Below are 12,349 nucleotides of genomic sequence, written 5' to 3'. Positions count from 1 at the left end.
AGTAGGAGTCACATGTAGGCCAGACCAGGTAAGGATAGCAGATTTCCTTCCCTAAAGGACATTAGTGTTTCAGTGAACTAGGTGGGTTTTTACAACAATCGACAATGGTTTCACGGTCATCATTGGACTTTTAATTCCAGGTTTTTACTGAATTCAAATTCAAATTGCAGTGGCAGGATTCGAATCCAGATCCCCAGGGAATTACGCTGGGTCTCTGTATTATTAATCCAGCAGCAATACCACTACTCCATCGCCTCACCTCTGATCAGGAGGTACTAATAGCTTGTCCCGGTTTTGGGTAGTGGCCCTACACAGTGTATCAGGATTCAGTTAAAGGGTTCACCAAATGCCAGAATAGATTTGAGAGAGGCGGGTTTAATTACAGCCTGGGGTTTTCCTGCAACCTGACAAATGTAGCAGGTTGTGCAGTACGTGGCCACATCAGACCAGAGGTCTGGCCAGAAAAAGTGCCTTCTTATGCAGGCTAAAGTTTTGTGGGTACCAACATGTCCAGCCATGTTATTGGTTCATAAGATTCCCTTACAATATTCTGAGAGCACTGTAACCTGATGGAACACCATCCATTCCTCGTCTGCAGGTCTCTCTGGGAAACAAGTCAAGTCTTTCCCTGGCATTAAGGGTCGAGTGGCCCCTGTATCCTTGAGAGGTACAATGGACTTGCTTGTTTCCTTAGAGGGATACGGGGCACCATTCCTTGAAGGACAAAACACCTCTGCATTCCTATTCCATCTTGTACGTAATAGCATTCGGCGACCTGGGCAGCCTCTGCCTTAGAGTAGGCAGTCTGTGCTATGAGCTTTAATTCAGGATCTGTCTCTTGTGTCTTAATTAAGGAGGCTCGGCTAAGCACCTCCTCTCCTTCAGACAGATTTCCAGAGAAAGTTTCAGCGAGCCAAACCTCTGGCTCATCCAGCTGGGTTGCTGGCTCCTTCTGGTTTAAATTTGCCTGTCTGACTTGGGACCGGGTCACTTTGCAATCTGGGAATATCCTTGGAAATTCCTCCTGTAGCTGCTCAATTACCCTCTTCTCATGTGGCTGGTCTAGGATTATGGGGAACACTACAACCTTACTGCCAGCAAAATCATTCCCAAGCAAGAAATCTATCCCTGCCAGCGGCAGCTCAGGCACAATTCCTACCAGTGACTCAAGATTAGGTCACCCTGTAGATGCACCTGATGGAGGGGAATGGACATTCTCTAACTCCTCCTCCAAATCCCTTGATTAGCACCTTGGCCTTCATAGAGGCATCTGGGAAACAAGTCAAGTCTTTCCCTGGCATTAACGGTCGAGTGGCCCCTGTATCCTTGAGAGGTACAATGGACTTGCTTGTTTCCTTAGAGGGATACGGGGCACCATTCCTTGAAGGACAAAACTCCAGTCGTTCTCAGGAATTTGTCAGGTTCTGCCATGCATAGGGAGATATTACTAGAGGGGCTAATTTCTGCAGCTAGGATCACTGCCTGATCTGTTACGCCACTCACAGCGGCATCCTCCTCGTGACTAATCTTGTCAATTCTTATAAGACCCAAAGATTTCCTCTTGAGCTCCAATGGGTATGTTTCATGTGTCCTATTTTACTACAGTGGAAACACACGGGTCTACGTGTGTCAGTTCAACTCCCTGTGCACTCTCTTCGGGTTTGGGGAGGTCTCCTCACTATTTTCTTTTCTGCAGCTACCCCACCTTCTATCGTATTCCCCCCTTCTCTTTTCCAAATTTCTGGGGTTTAGTAGGGAAGTGTCTGCCCCAGTTCCCAGGCTTATGGATGACAACATTGTTATCAGCAAGGGTAGCACATTCCTGGCTGTTAAATCCTCTGTTTTTCCACATCAGTTTTGACGCTGGGTGGGCAGTTTTTAAATTCCTCCAACAAAATTGGAGGAATCTCTTAATCCAATGTAGGTATGGTCAATTTTTAGGGTTCATAGCCACTGTTCAAATACTAACTGTTCAATGTTCTTGAATTCGAGGAAAGATTAAATGGGCTTTTTACAAGAGTTATAGAATTGTTGACAGTAGCCCACTGGTACAAGTTCATAGGCACTTAGGATAGCAACTTTTGACTGTTCATAACTTGCAGAGCCATCTGCAGGCAGCACTGAGTACACCTCGCAGGTTTGTCCTATTAGCTAACCGTGCATTAGGAGCGTTCAAGACTCTTATCAGCCACTTTAACTGATCTGCCAGATTCTCAAAGTCTGTGAAGAAGGTTTCCACATCCTTTTCTTCAAACTTCAGCACTAGTCAGAAATACTTTAAGAAATCAAAACTTGTTTCTGAGCTGGGGGGTAGTTGAATTCCGGCAGTGCCTCCACTAGGTAAAGACAAGTTCCCCCTAACTGCTTCAAGCTGCCTTAGTTCCCTATCCTTTCTCCAGCTTCTTTGGCTGGAATTCTTTCTCTCTCTCTCTCTCTTTCTCCCCTGCCTGAAACTCTACCTTTAACCTCCGTTCTTCCAGGGGAATTTTGGCTGAGATAACCTGATCTGTTTCAGGTTCCATATCTTCTGCCTATTCTAAGTCTGGGTGAGGCCAAGATGCTCAACCAGTATCCTTAATAACTTAATATACTTTTTAAAGCATGAAAGCTTAAGTTCTACCTGCATATTTATGGATTTTAGATGTTCTATGGTTAGAGATGCTACGTTATCTCAAGTCCTCCTGTTGTATGAATGCATTTACGTCAGTCAGCCATCTTGCTTTCTATTGTTAGTACTCACAAAGCTTACTGCTGTGATCCCTTTTGTTTGTTGTTTCAATAATTTTGGCTATGTCACTTTTCACTTCTACTTCCAATTTTCCTTTTAAGTCAAATTTGGTTGGTTTGCTCCAATGGGTTTTAGTCCCAGGTGCAGCCCCCAATTCTGTCATGAACCGGAATGTATCTACTCTTCTACTGCCCGTAATCAGTAATATCCACAATACTTTGTAGGGAAAGAGGTGTCTTTTCTTATCTTTGGAGTAGGTATTCCAATTAAATAATTCAGCAGCAAGCTTTTTGGAGTTTAAAATAAAGAAGATTATTTATTCTCACACACTTACCCCGAATTAATGCAACAGCACACGCTTCGTCGCACGCACACATGAAGATTAGACACAGATAAAGATGGTGCACTTTTACAGATTACAGTTAATTCGATCTCTGATTTGCGATTTCCAGTCTCCCAAGTGGCAGGCCTGTGGTTTCTTGATCGGGTTCATTGATTTGAAGTTGTAGCGAGGGTCTTGTAAAGTGAAAGGTTCACAGCCGGTTAAGAGATAGTCGAATATCCAGGAGGTTGGTTCTCAGGTGAACTTTGAAATTGGAACTTGCAGTCAGTTTCAGTCTAGTTCTCAGGCTGGCTCATGACTGATGGTACTGATGGAACTACTGTGTCCTAGGTTAATAAGGGTGCAGTCCCAGAAACCAGCTTTGATCACATGACCGCTACGTTAACACTTCTGAGGCCCACCCAGACCAGTATGCATGGGCGAGACCATCGTGATACAACGGGAAATTGATAGTAGCCATTGAGATTCAATCTTCCCTTTTATCCAGTATGAAACATGAAGGCATGCAGTCTGGAAACGCCATAGTCTTTAGGTGTTGGCCCATCCTTGAACAATGAAATGTGCGAATTCCACAAATAGCCGTGAGGTACCCTCACCCATGACCATATTTAATTGAGTATTCTCCGGAGACTTGGTACTGTCTGCAGTCTAAATGCCAAAAGTCACATGATTTGCAGCAGCCATCTTAACAGCTTGTTTGTGTCCAATTCTTAAATGTATTGACTGATAGTTGATAATATGACATGCCTGTAGTGGGCCTGCCACTATATGTAAGGCATTTATGAACATCCACCTTTCAAACATAGTCACTGGGCAGTAATCAGCAAAGATTCACAGCTATTATTCCCCTTTCTAGCTCAGAGATGTTTGAAGCCAATTTTGGCATCTCCACTGCAACCCCAACTGAGTCTGGCCACGTAAAGCAGACCTGGAACTTCCTGATATATTTGGCGCAGTACCAACATGCTATGCATTTATCCATCAGGGAGGTCATAATATGTTTCAGACAACGTACAGAGCAGAAGAAATTATTCATCAATGCTAGACAGTCCGATCAATCAAGTGCACCACATTTAAAAAAATAATACAATGAATAGTCAGAATCAATCAAAATGAAGTAATTTTCACATATTATAAATCTCTCTACAAAACGTCTGTGCATGCTCAGTGAAAGATTCTGTATTCCCTGCAGTCAGTACAGTAGATGTGGGGAATATCGCATGTACGCAAGTGTGAAAAATAATCCACAGAGGAACAGGCCTAGCAGGAAAGCCAAAGTAACATATTCTGCTAAAATACTTTACAATTCTAACTTTTTGTATTAAAATCCTTCATACTCTTCTCAGTATTGTGGAGTGAAGTGATGCATAAATACCAGGTGATAATGATTAATGTACAGCAGTAGGTATCACATTCAAGTTCTACGGCTGCTCTTCAATGCGATCTAGGAAACATTATCACAGAAGAGTTTTCGCCCAAAACCATTGCTTTCTTAAAAGAGAAAGGGGGTGGGGGGAAACTGGGAAGTGGAGACAGCGGTGGGGCGGGGGCACATGATAGAGATGGGGGAGGGGGCCAGAGAGGTGGCGCGGGGGGGCCAGAGAGGTGGTTGGGGGGGGTGCAGAGCGGTGGTGGGGAACGAGAGGCAGGGATAGAGAGAAGTGGGGCGAGAAGGGAGAGAGGTGTGGGGCGAGGGGGGAGGGAGGCGGCACGAGAGAGGAGAGAGGCGGCACAAGGGGGGAGAGAAGCTGCACAAGGCAGGGAGAGAGGCAGCACAAGGGGGGGAGAGAGGCGGCACAAGGGGGGGGAGAGAGGCGGCACAAGGTGGGGAGAGAGGCGGCACAAGGGGGGGAGAGAGGCAGCACAAGCGGGGGAGAGAGGCAGCACAAGGGGGGGAGAGAGGCAGCACAAGGGGGGGAGGGAGGCGGCACAAGGGGGGGAGGGAGGCGGCACAAGGGGGGGAGGGAGGCGGCACAAGGGGGGGAGGGAGGCGGCACAAGGGGGGGAGGGAGGCGGCACAAGGGGGGAGAGAGGCGGCACAAGGTGGGGAGAGAGGCGGCACAAGGTGGGGAGAGAGGCGGCACAAGGTGGGGAGAGAGGCGGCACAAGGTGGGGAGAGAGGCGGCACAAGGTGGGGAGAGAGGCGGCACAACGGGGGAGAGAGGCGGCACAACGGGGGAGAGAGGCGGCACAACGGGGGAGAGAGGCGGCACAAGAGGGGAGACGTAGCAATGGAGGAAAGAGTTAGGAAATGTGGAAGAGGTGATGAGGGAGAAGAAGGTGGTGAGTGTGAAAGAGATATGGTGGAGGAAAAGAGATGAGGAGGAAGTAAAAAAGTGGTGGTGGAAGGGGGCAGGGGGGATGGTCCCTCTGTCCCTGCACTCTTTCCAGCTGTGCCAATAAATCTATACTGCCTCTCCCAATCCTTTTGTCAAAATAGATCACCTCACAAATGAAACATACTAACACTGTTAAACACAGCTGAACAACTACAATTCCTTCTCTTCCTCTATTCTACTACTCCCACCTGGCATTAACCCTTGGAACTTCAGTGGAGAGGGAAATTAGTCATATCACCATTCTCTCGACCTATGTCCTCTGGGTTTTGGAGCTTAGGAGGGCCCTGCCAAAGGCTACTCATCTGCATCTGTGCAGGGGCAGACGCAGCCACATGGGGTTCTGACTGAGGGAAGAGCAAGGGATCAGAAATGGAACTGCTTTGAGCGGAGTCCCCACTTCCTTGTCCCTTTTCTCCTTCTTCCCTCTCATGGGTCACCCACTGTACTCTGCTAGCCAAGAGCTGGAGAGCATTTTGCTGCACTTCAATGAAGCACTGAATGGCAAAGGCAACATTTTCCTCAATCCTAAATAAGGATAAAGTCTGAATGTACAGATCATTAGTAAGGGTCAGTGTGCACTTGGTGGACTGCCACGTTTCATGCTTGATGCAGCTGGCCATAGACATAAACATCAGCGCAAGTCTGAGGCACCATAGTGCTCATACTAGGGATGGACTCCGCCAATCTCTCTCCAAAGGTGCAAAGAGCGTACCTCTTTCACACTCACCACTTCCTTCCCACTTACCATCTCTTTCCCTGCTCATCATCCTTTTCCCTCTTCCACCTCTTCCCCATTCCTCCATTGCTACATTTCACCCTCACCACCTTTTTCCCTCTTTCCCCTTCCCTTGCTATATTTCACCCTACTTACCTCTTTCCACCCTCACTACCTCAAAGGTGGATAGAAGCTCTCATATTTTCTGCTGCTGCGCCAAAATTGCCATCTTTATTGATGGTCCCCAAGGCTCCACATCTAGTCCAGCTAATCAGAGCTATTAGAATCCTATGCCATGCAATTGCTGAGCATGCCTTCACCACCTATTGCTCACTTGTGACATGTGAGGCACTATATGACAGCACAACTGCCTGTCTTGGCATTCCCACCAAGGTGTGTGTTTCTGAGTTGGTGGAAGGTATACGTGAGTCCTGTGATGGTGCATCCTCAGAGTGAGGGACTGTTAGGAAATAGAGATAGTTGAAGTAAGTTATATTTGTATTTGTGGGTGTTAGGAATGAGTTTTAGCTTTAAAGTTTAATTTGTATTTCTGTATCTGTGTGTTAAGAAAGGTCAAATGGAGTTTTAGTTTCACTTTAAAAGGCTGCTTGCATTTCTAATGAAATTACCCCAATACAAAATCGTACATTATGTAGACCACTAAACTACCATAATATTCATTTTGCCCCATTTGTACCTCCAGTGGAAATTACTTTGGATAAAAAGACCTTTTCTGGCACTGAAAGTGAAAGATCTTTCGTGAAGTGCATTTCTAGAGAGACACCAGAGTATTATTAATGAACATTGCTTCCAGAAAGTAGGAGAAGATATTTAAGTGATAGCTTGATTTTATCATTCTTCTTCATTTTGCCACCGGATTCTAACCATGAAGGAAGTTTGCAATATTACCAACACTAATAGATAACCCATAATATCTGCACCTATTTTAGCTGGATTACTTTGATAGGCAATGTAATTGCAGTTTTGACTCATCCTCCAATTTTCATTCACAACAGCAATGTGAACAGCACTGAGGAATCTGAGCAAAGTTTTTGAAAAATAGGAAGGTGAAACAAGATTTCAGCTCCCTGCCATGATTATCTTATGTTCTGAACATAAGAAAATTATGCAGATCATGTTTAATGAAATACTGAATCTTGCATTTCTGAATAAAGCGATTATCATCATAAGTAATCAGTGACAATGGTGAAGGCTATTCACACACAACGAGGCTCAGCAGTGAGACCGACTTATGCCTGACGAGGTGCTTAGCCTGGGCTGTAGTTATTTTGTTTGCATCTTAAATGAATCACAGGTCCTCAGAGCTTGAACACTAGACAAATTGATTGTGACTACAACAGGGGCAATATTTTGCACCTATTAAGTAGCTTTCTGACTCAGCAAGTTTAAAGAGGCTGAACATTGTGAAATGTGGGATAGCAAGCAGGGCAGCAGGAGTCTGATGGTATTGAATCAAGACGGATGCAGCAGGGTAGTCTAGGCCAAGAAAAGCAAAAATGTGCAGTTTTCTTTGAAGAACAGGATTCAACTTTAACACAAGAGGCTTACATATTTTATCATCGAGGGAGAGTCTGGATTTTATTTACAATGGTCTGGAGATTCAGCTTTAAGTGGCTTTGTTTTTTTCATTATATGCAGTCCACTCAATAATTGGATCGTGTAGATCAGCCTCCCTACTCCAAAAGTTTGGGCACTCTTCCTGTAGCTACAATAGTCATGGACTGATTTGCTGCATGACAAAAAAATTGTGATTAATAAACCTTTTAAACCAATTGCAAAGTGGGATTTTGAGAGACAGTAACATACCAAATTCTTAAGAAAGAATAGCGCTTGCATCAACCATCATGGACACAGTGACGTTGATGGATGGTCAAAAGCAGGAATGTAATGAGGGTGAAAATGACCTTTATGTTTGCCTGCTGGGCAGATGTTGCAGTTTGTATGTAGAGACAAGTAGGTCAGAGGTGTCCACACAGGGAACAGCTGGATACAAAGGTGGACTAGAAATTGGATTTTCATGGCAATTCACAGCAAATTATATTATTTTAATAGAAAAGGCATGCCAGATAATTGAACTCCTGCACATTGCTGTAACTCTTGGAAGTAAGTTAATGATTGACTTGCTGCTTTTCAATAAAATTCAAAATGTAGCATTGTAATAGATTGCTATCAGGAAGTTACAGGACAATTAAGTTGATTTCAGATGATGTCACAAACTGCACTTGTAACTGAATGATTCACAACATCTGCAGCCTGTGATTTATGTACAGTAACTATTTTTAACTCATCCAATGCCACTGAAATACATTCCTTTCTATGTTTAAACTTCATATTTTCACCTATGAGATCAAAGTTAACATACACTGTTGAGACAAGATCCCATAATGGTAACATTTAAAGTGCTCACTGAAGAGAATTTGGGCAACTTAAGTACAGTTTCATGTTGGAATATGTTTCCAAATAAATGCCGGTGTAATGGGCAGACAAGTGTCAGACGAAATTTAATGCAGACAAATGTGAAGTGATCCATTTTGGTATGAAGGACAAGAAGAGGCAATTTAAAATAAGCAATTTCTCTACATTCTGAAGGGGTGCAGAAACAAAGAGAGCTGGGTTGTACATGCACAAAACATTGAAGGTAGCAAGGAGGTTGGGAAAATGGTTCAAAAAGCATATAGAATCCTGTGTTTTGTAAATAGAGGCATAGATCACAAAAGCAACAAAGTTAAGATGTCTCAACTGGAGGATTGTGTCCAATTCTGGGCACCACACTTTTGAAAGGATGTGAAGGCTTTAGAGAGGATGCAGAATAGTTTTATAAGAACGGTTCCAGGGATGAGCAACTTCAGTTACATAGATAATTTGGAGAATCTGAGGGTGTTCTCCTTAAAGAGATGGTTAAGAGAGCTGATAGAAATGCCCAACGTCACGGGTAGGATTTTCCGGTCCCACCTGTCAGCAGGATTGTCCGGTCCCGCTGAAAGTCAATTAACTTTTGATTGGGCTGCTGAATCTCCCGTGGCAGGTCCCACCACTGAAAAATCCCAGCCCATGAGGGGTCAAGACAGTCTAGGTAGAGAGAAACCGTTCCCACTGTCTTAAGGGTTGAGAAACAGATGCCACTGATATCAAAGTGAATGGCAAAAGAACCAACAGTGAAATGAGGAAAACCTTTTTACACAGTAAGTGATTATGATCTGGAACACAATGTAGTAGTGGAATTGTATTTCACTGCAATCTCATGGCTTGGCACATGCCTCATTCAGGAGACTATCCTCGTTTCAATGAGGAATGTAAAAGAGCATATGAGAAAAGCACCAGGTGAACTAAAAATGAGGTGCTAACCTGGTGAAACTGCAACACAGGCCTAATGCATGCTAAACAGCTGAAGCAGCATGAAAGAGCCAGAGCTAAGCAATTCCAAAGCCAGTAGATCAGATCAAAGCTTTGGAATCCTGTCAAATTCTGTCATGAATAATGGTGTGCAATTAAACAGGAGTAGTAAAACAGCCCCGTCACTCAATGACAGCAGAGTTAAGTACATGAGCGCAAAAGATGTGGCTGAAAGGTTTGCAAACATCTTCAGCCAGCAATGTCAAGGTCTACTCCCGAGATCCTCACCATCTCAGAAATCAGACTTCAATCAATTTAATTCATTCTATGTGATATCAAGAAATGGCTGGGCACATGGATGCAGCAAAGGCCATGGGATCGGACAACATCCCATACGAAGCGCTGAAGATTTATGGATTAGTTCATAATCCAGAACCAGCTGCGCCTCTAGCCAAGCTGTTTCAGTGCAGCTACATCATCAACATATACCAAAAAAGTGGAAAGTTGCCAAGGTATGTCCTATCTAGAAAAGGCAGAAGTCCAACTGAGCCAATTAGAACCCCATCAATCTACTCTGGATCAACACTAGTAATGAAAGCAGTCATCGACAGTGTTATCAAGCAGCATCTGTTAACCAATAATCTGCTCATGGATGCTTAGTTTGGTTTACAACAGGACCACTTGGCTCAAGACTACATTGCAGCCTTGGTCCAAACATGGTCAAAACAGCTGAATTCCATAGGTGAGGTGGGGGTGACTGGGAGCAACTGCCCTTGGCATCAAGGCAGCATGTGACCAAGCATGGCATCAAGGAGCCCTAGTAAAATTGAAACCAATGGGAAATATCTCCACTGCCTATTGTCAGATTAGTATAGTTGTGTCAGCTCTGGCTCAGAATCAGAAGGTCGTGAAATGAAGCCCAGATCTTCAGGATTTGAGCACAAAAATCTAGGCTGACACTCCAGTGCTGAGGGAGTGTTGCACTGTCAGTGGTGCTGGCTTTCAGATGAGATGTTAAACTGAGGTCTTGTTTGCCCTCTCAAATGTATGTAAAAGATCCCATGGCACTATTTTGAAGAGCGAGGGAGTTATTCCCACCAGCCCAATATTTAACCCCCAGTCAACATCACAAAAACAAATTATCTGATTGTTATCACATTGCTGTTTATGGGAGCTTGTTATGTGTATATTGGCTGCAGCGTTTCCTTCATTATAAAGTGACCACACTTCAAAAATATCTAATTTGCTGTGAAGCGCTCTGGGACATCCTGAGGTTGAGAAAGGCACTCTTTCAATGCAAGTCTTTCCTTATATATTCTCTTTCTTTCAAGGAAGATGTTTGTGATTGTTGGACACCAATCATCTCAGGTCCAGGACGTCAATGTAGGAGTTCCACAAGACAGTATCATTGGGCCAATCATCTTCAAATGCTTCACCAATGACCTTCCCTACATCATAAGATCAAAAATGAGGATATTCACTGAAGATTGCAAAGGGTTCTCTTCCATTCGCAATTCTTCAGATGATGAGACATCCCATGCCTAGATGCAGCAAGACCTGGACAATATTAAGGCTTGGAATGATAAGTGACAAGTAACATTTATGGTATACAAATGCCAGGCAACAACCATTTCAAACAAGGGAGAGTCTAACCAATGCCCCTTGACATTCAATGGCATTACCAATGCATCACCATTAATATCCTGGGGGGTCATCATTGGTCATAAACTTAACTGGAGCAGCTAGGTAAGTACTTAGGCTATAAGAGCAGGTCAGAGGCTAAAGTTTTGCAGTAACACTTCCTGATTACTCAAAGCCTGTCCACCATCTATAAGGCACAAGATAAGAGTGTGATGGAATACTCTCAATTTGCCTAGATGAACGCCATTCAAAACAAAACAGTCCACTTGATTGGCACCTTAAACATTCATTCCCTCCACCACACAGTGGCAGCAATGTGTACCATATACAAAATACACAGCAGCAACCTGCCACAGCTTCTTTGATAGCACCTTCCAAACCTGCAATCTCCACCATCTAGAAGGTCAAAGGCTGCAAGTGCATGGGAACACCATCACCTGCAAGATCCCCTCCAAATAACAAGCATCCTTTCATGGTAGCTGGGGTAAAATCCTAGGATACCCTATCTAACAGTACTCTAGGAGTACCTTTGCCACATGGACGACAGCAAATCATGTCAGCAGCTCACAACCTCTTCTCAAGGGCAATTAGGGGTAGGCAATAAATGCTGGCCTTGCTAGCGATGCCTACGTGCTGTGAGTGAATGAAAGGAAGCTAGAGCCTGTTCCATGCCAACATGACTAACTTCTGACGCAGCATCACCCCCAACTGCCCAAGTGCCAGCCACATGACCACCTGGAAGATGCAAAAATAGGTCACAAAAAATTCTCTTCCATTTAGGGCAACCTCTTAGAAATTCCTCTCTGACTTCAAAGATTATTAAGCAAGTTCCAGGAGGTCATGGCATCTGAGATACACATTCACCTCTATCTACCTACCTTTGTATGATTCAAGTACAGCCAATAATGTCAAAGCAAAGCAAAGTTCGTTACAGCCAAGGTTGGGTAATGAAATTCATTTCACTGGAATCAACAGCATGTGTAAAATTAAAACAGTTTCTTTTTTGGTACCAAGATAAATGCAATTGTAACAAATAATTTAAGAAGCTGGTTTAAATGGTAAATGATGTACATCGAAAGCAAATACAAATTGTCCATCATGCAGGTTTATATGCTATATAGGTGAAGGTCACAATGACTTTGTTGTTTGCAAGGGTATGTTAACCCTTACCCAGCTGAACAAACAAGAGCTCCATATGGCTAGCATGCAAAAACAACAGTCTAGCTTTA

At 43.9% G+C, this 12,349-nt stretch overlaps 1 protein-coding gene across 2 annotated transcripts in view; it reads right to left on the bottom strand.

The window, feature by feature from the left end:
• tmem135 (transmembrane protein 135) overlaps positions 1-12,349 on the bottom strand; it is a 471,653-nt gene that overhangs the window by 211,230 nt on the left and 248,074 nt on the right. The window lies entirely within an intron of this gene.

Source organism: Carcharodon carcharias, chromosome 11 (genome assembly GCF_017639515.1).
Source record: "Carcharodon carcharias isolate sCarCar2 chromosome 11, sCarCar2.pri, whole genome shotgun sequence".
NCBI classification, from domain to species: Eukaryota; Metazoa; Chordata; class Chondrichthyes; order Lamniformes; family Lamnidae; genus Carcharodon; species Carcharodon carcharias.
The sequence above is the reverse complement of the archived record's forward strand: the minus strand, read 5'-3'. Positions and strand labels throughout refer to the sequence as shown.